Source organism: Triturus cristatus, chromosome 1_2, assembly GCF_964204655.1.
Source record: "Triturus cristatus chromosome 1_2, aTriCri1.1, whole genome shotgun sequence".
NCBI lineage: Eukaryota > Metazoa > Chordata > Amphibia > Caudata > Salamandridae > Triturus > Triturus cristatus.
The window spans coordinates 575,956,915-575,975,565 of NC_140580.1; positions in this window are offsets into that span (position 1 = coordinate 575,956,915).

Below are 18,651 nucleotides of genomic sequence, written 5' to 3' on the forward strand. Positions count from 1 at the left end.
TGGACCTCAGCAAGTTGCGTTGGTCAGCCTGCGATGAATGAATGCCCTCCAAGAAAGCCTCGATGTTGGTGAGGGTTTTGCCGTGGGCATGGAGGACATTAAGGATCGCAGCCTGACCAACCTGCAGTTGCCGCTGGATGTCCACAGACTCTGCATTGGCGGCAGCAGTGGAGACAGGGGCAGGGGGCGCGGTGCCTGGCAGGAAGGAGACATGCTGTGACCGGGCACGCTGGGAAGGGACACGAGCAAGTGGGAGGCGGCTGGTGGAAACTGAGGGGGCGGTGCGAGGTGTTGTTCCGCTGTCAGCTGCTGGTGCAGCCTCCGCCCACTCGGAGACATCGTCCCCGGACCTGTCAGCTTCGTAGTCTGATGTGCCAGTCGACAGGTCCTCGGCCACACTCTCCTCCGCCTCTGTCCCACTCGATGTGCCAGCCCCGATGTCACGGCTGGCACTGGTGCTCGGTCCCTCCGCCTGGTCTGTGTCCATGTCTCCCTCTGTGTCCCCCGACGATGCTGTGGGCAGGGTGGAGAGACAGAAATTATTCAGACACCTGTACACATCTGTCACATGAGTCCAATCTACATAGGTAACATTGCATGGCCTGAAAAGGAAGATCCCTAACATCTACTGAACAGGGTACCGATGTAGGGCATGCAACACACAGTTGGTTGAGCCACCATGCCACTGAAATACCATGGAGAGCATGAGACAATAGCTAAACACAGGAAAAGGAGTCTGACATAGCACCCAGGTCCTGGGGACAATCCAGCACTGCATCTGCACCACACAGCGTTTGCGAAAATACCGATGACCAGGGACCATATCCATGAACTTGAGACACATGCTGCATAGGTAATGCTGAAAACATGCACAACATGACTCGGTCACTGCACATTGCGTGTGTGTCCAGGCACATCACACACTGCCCAGACCCAGCAAGTGGTAATCAGGATTTAACACATAGGCATTGCCCGCCCCAACAAGACCCTACACGAGGCAAATTGTGGAGACACAGGTGGCACCAACATCTCATGGTCTGGGTGATACACACAGGGGCAGGCAAAAAGCAAGATTGGACGCCAAACAGCCAAGGTGCGCCTGTACAAATAATGAGGTACCAGTGCCCATCCTCAGATGAGTATAACAAGACACACAGGCACTGGCAACTGTGAGTATGAAGAAGGACAATCAGGTCAGGCTGCACAGTGGACACCTGTACAAATTAGCACGTCTATATACATGGTGACAGGGGACAATGGCACAGAGCACAACTTACGCTGTAGACACTGACAGTGGCCACGTTCATGATGACACATACACCACTGAGGAAAAGGTGCCCCAGGGGACAGTAGTGGGCACGCAACTACATGCTACTGAATGGTAATGACAGCAACACACGTCACCATCCCTGCACTATGTGTATCGCACAGTCATGCACATCATGTCACAGGCCACTACATAGGACATGCGCGCTGTAAGGCATGACACATGAGAGACCAACTCCCATGTCTGGAGTCAGCATCAGTGCCAACTGACATGGAACCCACATGCAGTGAACTTGACAGTGCACAGGCAAGGTCCCACAACCTGTTACACACCACCCCCACACATGATGCTACAGACATTGTTCCCGTGGACAAAGCGCCAGCCTACATTACCCTGGGAAGGAGTGACTACACACAGACCAGGGAACACATTGCAAGGAGGGGAAGGGTGGCAGGGGCACAGCGCTATACTGGGCCAAACAGGATCTGCACAGCACCTTTAAACCCTGCCAGTGGATTCATGCTACTGTGCCCTTACAAATGCCGGTGACACACAACAAACACACATGTACCTACCCCCTTCCGGCTGCTGCATCGCCTGTAAGCGCCTCTCCAGGTCTGGAAAGACCACCGGCAGCACACGCCTGTGGAGGTGGCTCAGACGGCGGCGGCCGCGGTTCTTGTGGCTCTCAGGTGAGTCCCCCAGCAGGAGCCGTGCAATCCTCCGCGTCCAGCACCGGATATCCTGCCAGCGTTTCCTCACCTGGGCCAGGCGCCGCCTCCGACCATCCACACCCCTCACGGCACTGACGGCGGTCAGCCAGATCTGCTCCTTGGCAGTGGCGCCTACCTGTGAGGAGGAACAAGTGACACCACATCAATACACCAGCCACATGTCACAGAGAGACATATGGGTACAAATTAGCTGGTAACAACAAGGCATGTCATGCAGCCAACGCATTGCACCTTTGTCATAGGGACATCATCCCCTGGTGAGGGAAAAAGCAGTACGTGCCACAGTGGGTACACAGGTGGAATGATGGCAATGTCACAATCAATGATCTAGGCTCACACTGTGCATCACACCCACCCCTCCTGGCTCAGGGCACTGCTGTGAGGACTCCACACCCACCCCTCCTGTCTCAGGGCACTGCTGGGAGGACTCTGCACCCACCCCTCCTGTCTCAGGGCACTGCTGGGAGGACTCTGCACACACCCCTCCTGTCTCAGGGCACTGCTGTGAGTGATAGGCCCCCACCCCTCCTGTCTCAGGGCACTGCTGTGAGGACTCCACACCCACCCCTCCTGTCTCAGGGCACTGCTGTGAGGACTCCACACCCACCCCTCCTGTCTCAGGGCACTGCTGGGAGGACTCTGCACCCACCCCTCCTGTCTCAGGGCACTGCTGGGAGGACTCTGCACACACCCCTCCTGTCTCAGGGCACTGCTGTGAGTGATAGGCCCCCACCCCTCCTGTCTCAGGGCACTGCTGGGAGACATCAGGCACCCCCCCCCTGGGACCCCCCCGACAGTACATGGCATGTGTGTTACACCTGGACGCAATGGCAGAAGTCACAGTCACCACATAGGGACAGTCTGTGGCAGTGGCCTATGCACTCACCTGATAACCTGGTCGCACATACAGCATGGAGTACTGTGGGAGGATCACATCCAGCAGAGCCATGTTCTCCTCCAGGGTGAATGGCTGTGTCCTCTCCACAGCCCTTGACATGGTTCCAGGGAATCAGTAGCAGCAGCTGGGTCAACGAATGCAAAGATGTGCAGGCAAGTGCTCCCTCATGGGACCTGGCTGCCTTATATGTGCCCTTCTGCCCAGTCTCATGCACAGGAGTACAGAGAGATTGGTCACTCACATTTGCATCCTATGTTTCCACCAATCCCTTCAAACCTAGCAGTCTGTGGGTTCTCTATCGGTTTCATTCTCCTGCATGATGTCAGCCCCACAAACACATTGCAACAAAGTAGACAAATCCCAACTGACTTCTGCTGTGCACCTTCCAGAACAATTTCCAATTTTGAACTTGGTCTCCATGACAACCAGCATGCATGTAGGCCTTAATACTTGTCCCCCATGTAATTTGGAGCATCACACACAGGTACGGTGCGTGTGGGGGCCCTAGGGCACCCCAAATGCATGGCAACGGCCCGTACATGCATGCCTACGCTCTCCATCACTTTTGGTCTGCACGCGTATGCGTACTCGTAGTGGTACGGACCGAACACTCGCATCTACGCTCACTATCACTACGGGTACGCATACACGTGCAGACCCATAGTGATAGTGAGCGTAGATGCGAGTGTACGGTCCGTACCACTACGGGTACGCATACGCGTGCAGACCCATAGTGATAGTGAGCGTAGATGCGAGTGTACGGTCCGTACCACTACGGGTACGCATACGCGTGCAGACCCATAGTGATAGTGAGCGTAGATGCGAGTGTACGGTCCGTACCACTACGGGTACGCATACGCGTGCAGACCCATAGTGATAGTGAGCGTAGATGCGAGTGTACGGTCCGTACCACTACGGGTACGCATACGCGTGCAGACCCATAGTGATAGTGAGCGTAGATGCGAGTGTACGGTCCGTACCACTACGGGTACGCATACGCGTGCAGACCCATAGTGATAGTGAGCGTAGATGCGAGTGTACGGTCCGTACCACTACGGGTACGCATACGCGTGCAGACCCATAGTGATAGTGAGCGTAGATGCGAGTGTACGGTCCGTACCACTACGGGTACGCATACGCGTGCAGACCCATAGTGATAGTGAGCGTAGATGCGAGTGTATGGTCCGTACCACTACGGGTACGCATACGCGTGCAGACCCATAGTGGTACGGACCGTACACTCGCATCTACGCTCACTATCACTATGGGTCTGCACGCGTATGCGTACCCGTAGTGGTACGGACCGTACACTCGCATCTACGCTCACTATCACTATGGGTCTGCACGCGTATGCGTACCCGTAGTGGTACGGACCGTACACTCGCATCTACGCTCACTATCACTATGGGTCTGCACGCGTATGCGTACCCGTAGTGGTACGGACCGTACACTCGCATCTACGCTCACTATCACTATGGGTCTGCACGCGTATGCGTACCCGTAGTGGTACGGACCGTACACTCGCATCTACGCTCACTATCACTATGGGTCTGCACGCGTATGCGTACCCGTAGTGGTACGGACCGTACACTCGCATCTACGCTCGCCATCACGATGGGTACACATACGGCAGCACTCCCACAGTGATTTGGGAACATGCACAGGCCCTCTCAGCAGCAGTACGGCGGATTTTACACATCACTGTGGTGATAGGCGACACACATGTCGGAATAGGGCGGACATACTTGTCCATGGATGGACATACTTGTCCAGGAATGGACACCAAGGCATCGTCTGTGCATTACCACATGTGTTGGGCACAGGTGTCACAGGCTGTGATGTGGAACATGCCTCCTGAGTGGAGAAGGCACCAGATGTATGATGAGATGTGTACATGTGTACTGTGTGAGGGTGCAATGTGTGCCAGGCATGCCCTTGACTCCTTTGACATGTGTGCATGTGGGACTGCGCACTTGGGGTGAGCGTCACTGGCATGGCACGGACACCAACACACGGAAGTGTCCCATGATGCCCGGTACAGGGGTCATGACACATGACTCATCACTACCCACAGTGCACAATGTGACTATGCCATATATGTGTCCGGGATTTACATCGGGTTGATGTTGTTGCACCCTCAAAAGCTGCAGCCGTTGCAGCAACCAACATGTGGCTGTGTGTAGATTGTCATTGCACACTGTTCCCAACACCATGCCACATGTGTTACCGGATGTGAGGTGCACATGTATGCAAGGGACACGGAGTAGCGTGACAAGGCCATGTCAGCAAACTCACAAGGAATGTGTGGGGAGTCATGACATGTGCACCTTCATGGCAAGGTGTGTGGGCTGTACTAGTGTAATGTCATGTGACCTGTGGCTCAAGTGTTCCGCTGCCAGTCTCTGCAATCAGCATCACACTTCTGCTGATGTGTGGGTGTATGTCACTCCTGTCTTGCGTCGGGCAGTGCACTTGCACTGGGACACAGCTATTCCCATGGCGTGGCATGGGGAGGTTCTCAATCACCGTGTGTAGCTGGGTCTTGGAAGGAGTGTCACCTTGCATCCATACGTGTCCTGGGCATGTAGCACATGCCTGACTCCCTATGTGGCATGTGTGTATTGGCAGATTTACATGTGCTCAGTAGACATGAGTTGTTCTCGTAGTGCACTCACTCTTCCTTGTCACTTCCAAATTACTGCAGAGCGCCTCCTGTTGCCCGAAGAATTCCAGACTTGGCCACCATGCAGGAGAATGACAGGATCCGGCTCTACCGCTTCACCCAACCGTTGATTCTGGAGCTGACGGCGAGACTGGCACCACACCTGCAACCGCAGCACAGGTATCCTACGGCACTGACACCCCAGCTGAAGGTAATGGCTGCCCTACATTTCCTTGCCACGGGTACCTTCCAATATACCATAGCTCATGTTGGTGGCATGTCCCAGAGCATGTTCAGCGGTGTGCTGCATGATTTCTTGGAGGCCATGTTGATTCACCTGGATGACTTCATCAAGTTCCCAACCCCTGAACAGATGACTGAGGTCAAGCGTGGTTTCTATGCCCTGGGAGGGATGCCCCATGTCATTGGGTCCATAGATGGGACACATGTAGGTTTGGTACCACCACACGCACGGGAGGTGGCGTACCGCAATCGGAAGCACTACCACTCCATCAATGCCCTTGTGGTGTGTCTGTCCAACATGGTGATTTCACATGTCTGTGCTCGTTTTCCAGGATCAGCACACGATGCCTACATCATGAGGCGTAGTGGGATGCCTGATATGATGATGCAGCTGCGCAACGAACGTGCATGTGTTGTTGGTGGGTACAGTCTGTCTGTCCTGTATTCTGTTTGGCCGAGCAGCACTACCGCTTCGCCAGTTCTAACGATATCCATGTGCTTTCCATTTAGGGGACGCTGGCTATCCCAACATGCCTTGGCTGCTGACACCTCTCCGCAACCCCATCACGCCGGCCCAGCTCCGCTACAACACCGCCCATGGCCGGACAAGGCGAGTGATAGAGAGGACGTTTGGCATGCTGAAGAGCCGATTCCGGTGCCTCCACAAGACCGGCGGCGCACTCCCATATGCCCCGGCGAAGGTCTGCAAGATCTTCATGGTCTGCTGCATGCTGCACAACATGGCAGTTGAAAGAGCTGTGCCCCTCATCCTGGATCAAGATGACGAGGACCATCCACCCGTGGAGGACGAAGGGCTTGGCAATGGGGCTAGTGATGTGGAGGATGTGGAGCCGCAAGAGGACATCCGGACTCGGCTCATACGCGACTTCTTTGCTTAGTGGTGAGTACCAGGGTCTGAGTGTGCACGCATTGGTCCCCGTGTGGCATGCGTTGTGATGTGTGTCTCCACCTGCATGTATGGCACGTGGGTCAGAGGTGTGTGTGGGTGTGTCACTGGAGTGATGGTGGCAGTGATGGTAGTATTTCCCCAGGCATAATTGTGACCTAGCATGTTGTCATACATACATGTGTCGAGTGAATGCACATGCAAGTGGCTGTGCTTCTTGTGGCTGACTTCTTGTGTGTCTCTCTTCCCCAGGTACCTGCGCATGCCGTTTGCTGGTTGCATTGTTGTGGCACTGCTATTCCTCATGGACATGGCATCGTGGGCTGACTCAGCGTTACAGGCACGGACACGTTTGGAAGTCTCCATGGGGTAAGGGATGCATCTGGGGTGTATTGGGTGTGGCAGTTGTTCACGATGTGTGCACACTGCCCCGGTCGGGGTTTGGGTCCTCTGCAGACATGTGGCATCCCCATGGGACACGACATGCAGCTGGGTACACCTGAATAGATGGGCTGCCTGGTTGTCAGTCATCAGTGATGGGATGGTGGATTGTGATGAAGGCATCAATGTGTGTGACACTGCCCTCGGACACATACGGTTAACATTGTCTTGACATGGCGTGGGACTTCCACATCAGCGGATGTATGGTGTATGGCAGGCTCTCCGTGAGCAGCTGTGGGTATTTAGCTATTATCCGACACTTGTGTGCCAGTTCCCTGGCTATCACGCATTTGTGCTGCAGAAGGGGGGTGCCAGTGTTGGAGCCACATGTTACTCCACATGATGTGTTCATGTGTACTTCAAGTTGCCTCTGCAATCCCAAACACATGACTATTAAAGGTGTCCCTATGCCTCCAAGGTGCCTCTTCTCAGTCAATGCTGGTGTGTTGGCACGGTGCATCCTGCATGTCTGGCATGGTATTCCCTGATTGTGGCTATGTGTCAATGTGTCGAGTGGCAAGATGCAAGCTGTGTGTGTGTGCTGAGACTGTGTAATGGGCATGATGTCCATGACTGTGTGGGTATTGTGACATGTGCCATCCCCATGCATCCAACGTTGTCCATGACCCCATTCTCTGCATCCACCGGACTCAAGCTTGCAGGACATGGTTCTGCCACCTGTCTACACGTACCTGGGTGCCCCCCAGGACACGGGCCAGGATCCCTGACCTCTGCGCATGACTGTTGCTGTACTCAATGTGTCTGTCAGCACGGTTGTTCGGCCACCCCCTCAGCTGGTTCTGACCATCACGGGTGTGTATGGTGCTCCATGTCTGTCTTGCCTAGAAAACTGTGACCCATGTGTCCTGTGCCAGACTCAGGCCCCAGGGTGTGGATGGTTGAAGTGAACAGATGACTCAGGCATGTTTAGACTGTACAAGACACATGTTAGGTAATAATGCTACCAGCAGGCATCTACTCTTAATAGTGTGATTTATTATTGGGGGGGGGGGGCCAAGTGAGGGCCTTTCCGGGATTAGGGAATCCAAAGTTCAGTAGGGGAGTTGGTGTCCTTGCCATTGGAAATCCTCAGAGTCCATGCCACAGTCTTTGTCAACATTGGTCAGCCAGTGACCAGCAGGGCCATGTGGCAGAGAATGTCTCTTGATGCTGTGATGCTGTTGCTCCAGTGGGCCAGGTGCCAGGCCAGGTGTCCTGGGAGATGGTGATGTAGCAGCCACCCTCACGGTCCTTTCCGTGGACGACCCGGCTTCCTGCGGGGAACCTCAGCAGCAGGCCGTGACGACGTCTGGGATGCTCCGTCGGATGTTTCCTCCTCCTCCTCATGATCCCTCCCTGTGGGTGGTGATGTTCTCCGCCTTCTGGCACAGGGAGGGTCGGCCATGGTGTCGGCCATCCGACGGAGTTCAGCGTGAATCCCCTGGGACGCCGTCACTTGCTGAGCCTGTCTGTCCTCCATCCTCCGTTGGTGTAGCTGTAGACAGGCTATTAGCTCCGCATGTTGCTGGGCCTGCTGGACCTTGATCCCCTCGAGGACGGACACAACCTGGGCCATGCCCGTGGTGTCCTGCCGGTATGAGTCCAGGATGTTACGGACATGGGAAAATACCGGATCCCCAGCCAACTGGTCAGGCTCGCGCCTCCGCCGCTCTCCACTCCCACCACCCCTGTCCACTTGCGTCTGGCCTGCACTTGTGGGCACATGGGGTCTCCGGGACCCCTGAGGGGTGGCATTGGCGTTGTCGCCTGCCTCCTCCTGGGTGCCCGGGACACCGTGTCCCTCCTGGCGAGCCTGGCTGCATTGTGGTGTTGGGGCAGGGATCCTGGGTGTCTCCTGGGATGTGGCAGGAGTGGGGGTGGTGGTTGGCACGGTTGTACCTGACGCAGGTGCTGCAGGTGGTTGGACACCAGAGGGGCCAGGTCGGTCGGGGTCGTCCGCAGAGTTTTGAGAGTGGTCGCTGCCGGTGGGATCGGTCTCCTGCAGATCCGGGTCCTGTGAGTGTTCCCCCCCAGTGTTGGGGGGTGCAGCACGACGTTGACCTGTGTGTGAGAGAGACAATGTTAATTTTGATCCATGCAACATCCATGTTTCATCCGTTACAAAGTTGGCACATTTCCTCTTGGAATTAGGATCTGTCTTGCATTCCACTCACAGTGCACTTGTGCATGTGTGTGTCCCTTGGGCACCAATTTGGCCCCTTTAACTATGTGTGGCACAGTCTTACTTGCTGCGTCAAGTGTGACTGCAGTCAGCAGTGGAGTGTGCATGTGTGCCGAGCTATGCGTTTGCGCCTTCCTTGTAGCACTGTACATGTGCACATGGAGTGGATCCACACACTCATATGATGCAGGTGGCTGTCCTTGTGCTCGTGTACAGGTTGTAACATGGCCCTGCGTTTTGCCATGATGAAGAGGGGGGGTTCTGGCACTGGGCACCCTTGTCTACATGCACGCAGTCCACCTGCTGACGAGCAGACATTCCCACACACCAAAGGACTGATTTGCTCTCCCTGTGTCTCCCTCCTTCTCTGTCCCCCTCTCCCTCCCTCTCTGTCCCCCTCTCCCTCCCTCCGTGTGTCAGCCTCCTCCCTCTGTCCGTCTCCCTCCCTCTCTGTCCCCCTCTCCCTCCCTCTCTGTCCCCCTCTCCCTCCCTCTCTGTCCCCCTCTCCCTCCCTCTGTGTCCCCCTCTCCCTCCCTCCGTGTGTCAGCCTCCTCCCTCTGTCCGTCTCCCTCCCTCTCAGTCACCCTCTCCCTCCCTCTCTGTCCCCCTCTCCCTCCCTCTGTGTCCCCCTCTCCCTCCCTCCGTGTGTCAGCCTCCTCCCTCTGTCCCCCTCTCCCTCCCTCTCAGTCCCCCTCTCCCTCCCTCTCTGTCCCCCTCTCCCACCCTCTGTGTCCCCCTCTCCCTCCCTCCGTGTGTCAGCCTCCTCCCTCTGTCCGTCTCCCTCCCTCTCAGTCCCCCTCTCCCTCCCTCTCTGTCCCCCTCTCCCTCCCTCTGTGTCCCCCTCTCCCTCCCTCCGTGTGTCACCCTCTGTCACCTTGGCCCAGCTTCCTGGGCACACACTGTTAGCAGATCTTTGAGTGGCCCTTGGCCTGTTGATGTGAGTTTGTTTCTGATCTCCAGGCACCCATTTTGTCTGCTGTGTGTCTGTGCGCTGCTGCTGTGGTGGTGTGTGCTGCCACTCTTTCACACTGTTGGCTGTTCATTAGCTGCTGGCATGTGCAAAACAGTGCCTTCACCCCCATGTGTTGATGCAAGGCGTCCGCCATTTGCTGGCAAGTCATTCCTGTGTTGGGACACAGTGTTTGTCTGGCTGTGACCTAGGCCATATGGGCAGAGGGCATTGTTGTCTGCTTTGGAGTCGCACTATGTGATTCTTGGTGCCCAGCCTCCCGCCATCCGGGTTACCGTGTCATGTGTTGTTGTCTTCTGTGGCCTGTGACTTGACATTGTCCAGCTGGGTGCATGGGGCATGGTGGCAGCAGTGGTCTGTGCCTGCTCATGGAGTGTGGTTGAGTAATGCGATGGCTTGTGGTGGTTGCGTGCCTGTTATTGATTTTGGTTGTGGTTGCAGTTCCCCCCATGTGAGGTGCGTTGTTTGTGTACTCACCCGGGTCTCGGAGTCCTTCTACTCCTTCAACTGCCTCCACCGGCAGTATGGCCATCACCCTCTCCTCCCAGGGATGGTACTGTACGGCTCTGCGGGAGGGCCCTCCTCCGGTGGCGTTGGCCTGGTCGTGTTCCTCCTGCCTCTTGGCTCTGACCCTCCTCCGCAGATCGTACCACCTGTTCTGGCAATCCTGCTTGGTCCTCCTGGTGTCCGCAACAGCATTCACAGCATCGACGATGGTCTGCCACATGGCTGTTTTGGCTGCCTGGCTGGTGCTTCTGACCAATGTTCCAAAGATCTGTGGCTCGACTCTGAGGATTTGATCAACAAGGACCTCCAACTCTCGGTGACTGAACTTTGGATTCTTGGTAGTGGGCATGGTGAGGGGTGTGGGTGGGGATGGTGTGGGTGTGGGGGGGGGTGTGGATGTTGGGGGGGGGTGTGGATGGTTGTGTGTGTGTGTGAATGTGATGAGAGGGTGTTTGTGAGGGTGGTCGTTTGAAGGTGTGCAAGTGTAAGGTGTGGTGTAGCTTGTAGTCTGGTTCTGTGGTGTCTGGCAGCAGTGAGTCTGTTGGAAAGGCTCATGGTTTGTGTGTGTGGGCCCTTTTTATTGGTCCATGGGTGGGTGTGGCAGTTTTTGAATTTTGGGTGGGTGTGTTATAAGGAGTGGTGGTGTATTGGGCCTCTGTTTGTTTTTGGCAGTTGCAGGTCAGTGATTGTGTTATTTAAGTGGTTGTTGGCCATGTTTAGTGGCTGTGTGCCTTTCGACTGGTGTATTCTTGTGTTGTTTTATTTTGTCCTGGTTGTGTACGTGCGTTTTGAGCGTGTGTACGGTGTGTACATGGGCCATTTGGTTGTACGATTTTGTCCTTGTGTGTGGCTTTGTAAGACTCGTACATGCGGTTGTGATGTTGGGGCATGGGGTGCGCTCCGTACTTAGGAGGTTGTGTTGGGGGTGCGCCAGGAACGTACTGGGGTGGGGGTACGACTGGAACGTACTTGGGTGTAGGTACACGGGGGGTACGACACGTACAGGGGTGGGGGGTGTACATTGACGGTGGTACGACACGTACTGGGGTGGGGGTACGACTGGAACGTACTGGGGTGTAGGTACATGGGGGGTACGACACGTGCAGGGGTGGGGGGTGTACATTGACGGTGGTACGACACGTCCTGGGGTGGGGGTACGACTGGAACGTACTTGGGTGTAGGTACACGGGGGGTACGACACGTACTGGGGTGGGGGTACGACTGGAACGTACTGGGGTGTAGGTACAGGGGGGTACGACACGTCCTGGGGTGGGGGTACGACTGGAACGTACTGGGGTGTAGGTACACGGGGGGTACGACACGTACTGGGGTGGGGGTACGACTGGAACGTACTGGGGTGTAGGTACACGGGGGGTACGACACGTCCTGGGGTGGGGGTACGACTCGAACGTACTTGGGTGTAGGTACACGGGGGGTACGACACGTCCAGGGGTGGGGGTACGACTGGAACGTACTTGGGTGTAGGTACACGGGGGGGTACGACACGTCCTGGGGTGGGGGTACGACTCGAACGTACTTGGGTGTAGGTACACGGGGGTACGACACGTACAGGGGTGGGGGGGTGTACATTGACGGTGGTACGACACGTACTGGGGTGGGGGTACGACTGGAACGTACTGGGGTGTAGGTACACGGGGGGTACGACACGTACTGGGGTGGGGGTACGACTGGGACGTACTGGGGTGTAGGTACACGGGGGGTACGACACGTCCTGGGGTGGGGGTACGACTCGAACGTACTTGGGTGTAGGTACACGGGGGGTACGACACGTCCAGGGGTGGGGGTACGACTGGAACGTACTTGGGTGTAGGTACACGGGGGGTACGACACGTCCAGGGGTGGGGGTACGACTGGAACGTACTGGGGTGGGGGTACACGGGGGTACGACACGTACAGGGGTGGGGGGGTGTACATTGACGGGGGTATGACACGTACTGGGGTGGGGGTTCGACTGGAATGTACTGGGGTGTACCTAGACGGGTGGGGGTATACATACACGGGGGGTACGTGTCGGACGTACGGGGGCTGGGGGGAGTGTTGGGCGCGTATGCGGGCACATGTCTCCATGGTTGCTATGGGTGTTCGGTGCGGACGGTGTTTTTTCCATACGGTTGTACGCTCGGACGCACGGGATGGATCGTGATTCCTCGGTCGGACTTGGCTTTTCACGTTTGTAAGGTAAATCGTCCGAGGACGTGTCGGACACATTTTCCGACCCGAGGACGTGTGGGGAATGATTCCCAGTGCGGTTCGTATGGACTTTTTACCATGCGAATCGTGATTGCCAGTTCGTACGGCACTTGTACGATTCGTACGGTAAAAAGACCCGATACGAGTCGCACGGGGGAATTTTTTACCGGATTGTGATCGGCACCCTAATCTATAATATCAAATGAAAGTATTTCCTACCTGACCGCAGATCAGCTTCCTGCTGCTTCCTCCTCCGATGCTCTGCAAAATGGCGCATTACGTCGACGCTCACGTCATTACGTCATCGCGTCCATCACAATATTCAACGGACTACTTTATTTAACTAATCTGTTAATAAATGTTTATAAATGTAAATAAAATATTAATATGTTTTTTGGAAAATGTTACTTACATTGCAAAATTAAATAAAAATATGGTTTATTTTATCCTTATTTTTGTATAAATAAATATTTTCAAAACAAAAATTGTTTGCTGTTATTATTTATTAAAAAGTGATTAAATCTTCTAAATTGTAACTATTTATATGTAAATTTACTAAATATTTTCCTTACCTCGACTCTTTTGTCTTTTCCCTTCAAAACTTCCTCTTTCTTCTCTTTCTGATCCTTCTTTTCTTGTTCCGCGGGTTGTATATTCAGAAGCTGCCAAAATAAATGAAGGACAAATAAGCTCATAGACTTCAATGCAAAACCGTGGGAATTTTTTTTTAAAAGTAAGTACTTTTTTTCCTTCTCTTTTTTTTAATCTAAGATTATTTTTAAAATGCATTTTTTATTACTCTTTAAATATTAAAAATATTTTAATATTTGAAATTTTATTTTTAAAATTTCTCTAAATATTTTTTAAAAAAGTCAAAAAGTACTCTTCCATTTTTTAGATTTTTATTATAATTTATTTTTGAAACTTAAAAATACTCTAGTATTAATCATTGTTATTACTGATTAAGTACTCTTTTTTTTTTTTTAAATTTAGAATATTTTTATTTTCACAAAAAAAACTCAAGTAATAACATAATGTAAAAAATACAAATTAAAATTTGAAAAATACTCAAATATTAATATTTAGTTACTCACTCTTTTTTTAAAAAAAAAATATTAAATACTCTTTCTATTTACAATAATTCTCAAGTATTAATTTAACTTTTTACAAACTCACTATTAACTCTAATATGTTTCAAATTAAATTAAAAAAAAATCTTTCTATTTGGAGAAATACTCAAGTATTAATTTAACTATCCTAAAAAACATTTCTATTACTCAAAATACTCAAGTATTAATATTTTCAAAAACTACTCACTTTTCAAGTATTAATATTTAGTTACTCACTCTTATTTTTATTATTTTAAATATTAAAAAATCTTTCAATTTAGAATAATTCTCAAGTATTAATTTAACTTTAAAAAACTCACTATTAACTCTAATATGTATCAAATTAAATTTAAAAATACTCTTTCTATTTAGAGAAATACTCTAGTATTATTTTAACTATCCAAAAACAACATTTCTATAAGACAAAATACTCAATAATTAATATTTTGTAAAACTACTCACTTTTTAAAAATTATATTTTATTTAATTAAAATTCATTATACGATATATTTATTTATTTATAATAAAATACCAACATTAAAAAATGCGTTGTAATAGTATATGCGTTGTAAAAGTAATTACCATATAACATCATGCGTTGTAAATGCATGCGTTGTAAATGCATGCGTTGTAAAGGCATTTTCAAAGAATGCGTTGTAAAGGTATATGCGTTGTAAAAGTACTTACCATATAATAGCATGCGTTGTAAAAGCATGCATTGTAAAAGTTTTTGCGTTGTAAAAAATGCGTTGTAATAGCATAGCGTTGTAAAAGTTGCGTTGTAAAGGTAGTTCCCCATAGATTTGGCATAGGACTGAGGTCAGTATGCCCCTATCGAGTATATTAAACTTAATTACTTTGTGCCAGCTAACTCAGAGGCCACTAGAAACTCCTTGTAAACAAGAAGGGAGTAGTTTCTGACAACCGCATAAACATGACAACTTTGTTTCCCTTTAGAATCGGAACACTCTCAGAATTGTGAAAACAACAGATAACAGTTTCACTCAGCTAATCGTGCATGCTTAGTTTCTTCAGAGTTACACAGAAAGAATAGACAGGCGTTTTAATAAAAGGATTTATTGAACAGTCTTGTTTCTCGTGTAAGAGAAATGAGCTGTTACAATCGTAAGACAGTATGTGAGATATATTATGTACAGCGTAAGCAGTAGAAATAAATAATACTGCGCTAGAATTATCTTTTAGCTATGACACATATATTCATATACATAAATAACATAAGCTAAAAATGCGAGTACTCATAAGATGCTTCTCTAACTAATTCTACCCCAGTGTACCTAACCTAAGTGTAGTACAAGGTAAAAAGTAGGTGATGTATTCTATAGTATTGTAGACTATGGTATGCTATAGTCTGGTATGCCAAGTCTGGTATGCCAAGAGTCCCTCTAGTTTCTAGTCAGCTCCATACCTTGAGAATGAGAGAGGTGGGAATCTCTTTCCAGGTCTCGAACTCTAACACCCCGCGAAGAGAGTCGGAAGACTGGAAGCTGGATTCTCTGCGAGCAGGGATGACAGCGTCTCTTGTCAGTGCGTCAGGCCGGGACACGGGCTCCTCTAAAGTCGAGGTCTCCTCCTCCTTGCTTGGGCAAGGGAAGGTATATTTATACCTGGTAGGTGCCTTGGAATGTTGGCATTGACGTAAAGTCGGGCAGAGGAAAACGTCAGGAATGAACCCTTAAGGAATAGCGGCTCATGCATAATAAATTAGTTCTTGGAGAAATCAATAATCCTGTGCTAGGGGAACTCCCAAGAGCTTAAGGGTCTGGTTTCTAAGAACTTGTTGTGACGTTGGGGTGGACGGACGTAGGTGACCATGCCTGTATTTGGATAGCATGGCTAATTCCTAAATAAGGACTGGGATCTTATGCCTATATAAGGGTAATGCGAATTGTGCCTAAATAAGGTTATGTTTCAGGAAAACCTATATACGGACACCTAAAGCGGAATACAACAGTAGCTGCTACGTTAGTCCAGTATTAGCCTAGAGCAGGCAATGCCATAACATGTGTAGTATGTCTGCGTTCAGTAAGTGGCATCTGGGGCTGGCTGCATCAGCCATGTGAAAATACTTATTAATCTGCGCTGGGGCGAGGTATGCCCGGTGCAGTATGGAAAATGTAATCTGCTGGAATCGCTGATTACGCGGGACGCACGTTGGACCCTCCAAAGCAGTCACCCAATCCTTGTCTGTGAATGCGTGTCCCAGGTCGTCCTCCCAGTGCTGTCTCAGGGGGTCAGGGCAATTGCCGTGTGGTGGTGTAATGATGACTCAAACCAACGAGTCAGGTGTCCCCTGTCTCCCATCACATGTAGGTATTGAATCGTGTGGTGCGTGGGCGGTTCCGAGGCCAGATTGCCCCACTTGGAAGACAGAGTGCATGATGTAGGAGGAATTGTCCAGGCTGCATATTTGCATCAGATATAAGCTCTGAGTACGGGATGAGGGAGACGTCAAGAAAAATGTCCCCCGGGTCCTCAATACCCACCGAGATCCAGCTACGCAGTTCATCTGCCGTGGTACATGTGCTTCCTCGTGGCATCCCCAGTAAGGGGATGGCTGGGGCGTACAGTATAGTGCCTTTAGTGAGAAAGAGGCAGCTGCGGTAGCATTTGTATGCTATGTTGAGTAACGGTGAACCCAGGTCCCCAGATTTCGCACATGGGTGAAATGTGTTAAGTAAGGTGTGGTGTGGTACTGGAGGCTGCAATGAGGCTGTATCTGTCAGGTGTCGGGTAGACAGCCATCTGGCTATCCGCTGCAGTTGAGTGGCTAGGTAATAGTGTTCAAAATTGGGCACTGCTAGCCCTCCCTGCCCTGTTGGCAAATATAGTTTCCTCACAGAGACTCTATGTCTGGACGCCTCCCAAATAAAATCCCTGATTGTCCTTTCGCACTTGCGGAAATAGGAAGGGAAATGAAAATAGGTATGGTAGTGAAGTAATAAAGGAGGCTGGGGAGGATCACCATCTTTGTGAGGGCAACTCTACCCGAGACGGCTAACGGGAGGGTCTTCCAGAAGCTCATTTGTGACTGAATGGCAGTGATGGCTCTGATAATGTTTCCCTCAAAGAGGTCCTCCCCGTCCTGGTACATCCGTACCCCCAGATATTTAAAAGAATCAGTACACCATGGCACCGAGACCTCCCCGAGGGTGTATCCCGGGTCGGCTGTTGACCGCAAGAAAGGAGAGAGAATGGATTTCTAGGCATTTACGCTCAGCCCTGAGGCTCTGGCGAACATTGTTAGCACCAGGTCTAGCGATGGCGGGATAACATGGAGGTCTTTCACGTACAGCAGCAAGTCGACTGTGTATAGCGAAATTGTATGTGTGCCGTCTTCCAGGGGGATACCTATGTCAACGTGGGCCGGGATGTTGACTGCCAGTGGCTCCACTGCTAGCGAGATGGTCTCGGGTCTATTATTGATAAAATGGGACTGAGAGCTATACTGTATTGGCGCAGACTATGGGCGACTCCCGAACTCTTGCCTTACCGACGGGGCCTGGAGGATGGTTTGGGGCTTCCTGGTGCATCCAAGATCCCTTTGCTTGGGTTTGTAAAGTATCGCCTGTTCCAGATTAGGTGTGGAAACTTATGGCCCACCTCGTGCAAACTACTGGGGTATCGAGAGCAATGTTAAAGGATCTATAAATATTGATGATTCGAACTTAGGGCTTTCCTGAGTAGTTATCCTTTCAGCATATTTCCTTGAATTCAAGACAAGTACAGTATAGAAGGTTTCTCGGGGGAGATAGAACCTCCCCAAGCTAAGTCACATTTTATGACATTTCAGCTAGGGACTCTTACTCTTTATTCTGTCTTGAGGAACAGGGTCAAGACTGATTTGCATATGGCCAGGTCTAAACTGGGGTGGCATGGTGAGCAAAAGAATGATGGATTTAACCCTGATCTCTTGACTGGGGGTGAATGTTTTGATTTGTTCTGCATTACGTCCATCTATTGTGTTTCTTTTGCTTTCTCGCCCTAAGTGTGCCAGGTATGCCCAGATGTGGGTCCTGGGTTCACTGTGCCACTGGAATCAAGCTATCCTGGCTGAAGAGGGGTGAAACCCCGAAACCGGTCCTTGGATGCTTGTTTCCGGTCCAGGGAGGACCTGGCTTGGCAGTTCGGGCTGGACTGTTCCCATGAGGAACACGGTCAAGACTGATTTGCATATGGCCAGGTCTAAACTGGGGTGGCGTGGTGAGCAAAAGAATGATGGATTTAACCCTGATCTCTTGACTGGGGATGAATGTTTTGATTTGTTCTGCATTCCGTCCATCAATTGTGTGTCTTTTACTTTATTCTGTCATGGCAAAATGGCAGCATGCTTACAAGGAGGCTGATAGATATTGTCTCTTTTGTCCACAGGTGATTGAAACCATTGAGCACCCAGTAACCTTCTGTCCATCATATCGGGATGCAGAAGGAAGTGAATTCTTCCACTATGTCGAAACCTGGGAATAAGGGACTTTAGAGTAGCAATTAGGATCCTGAGAAGT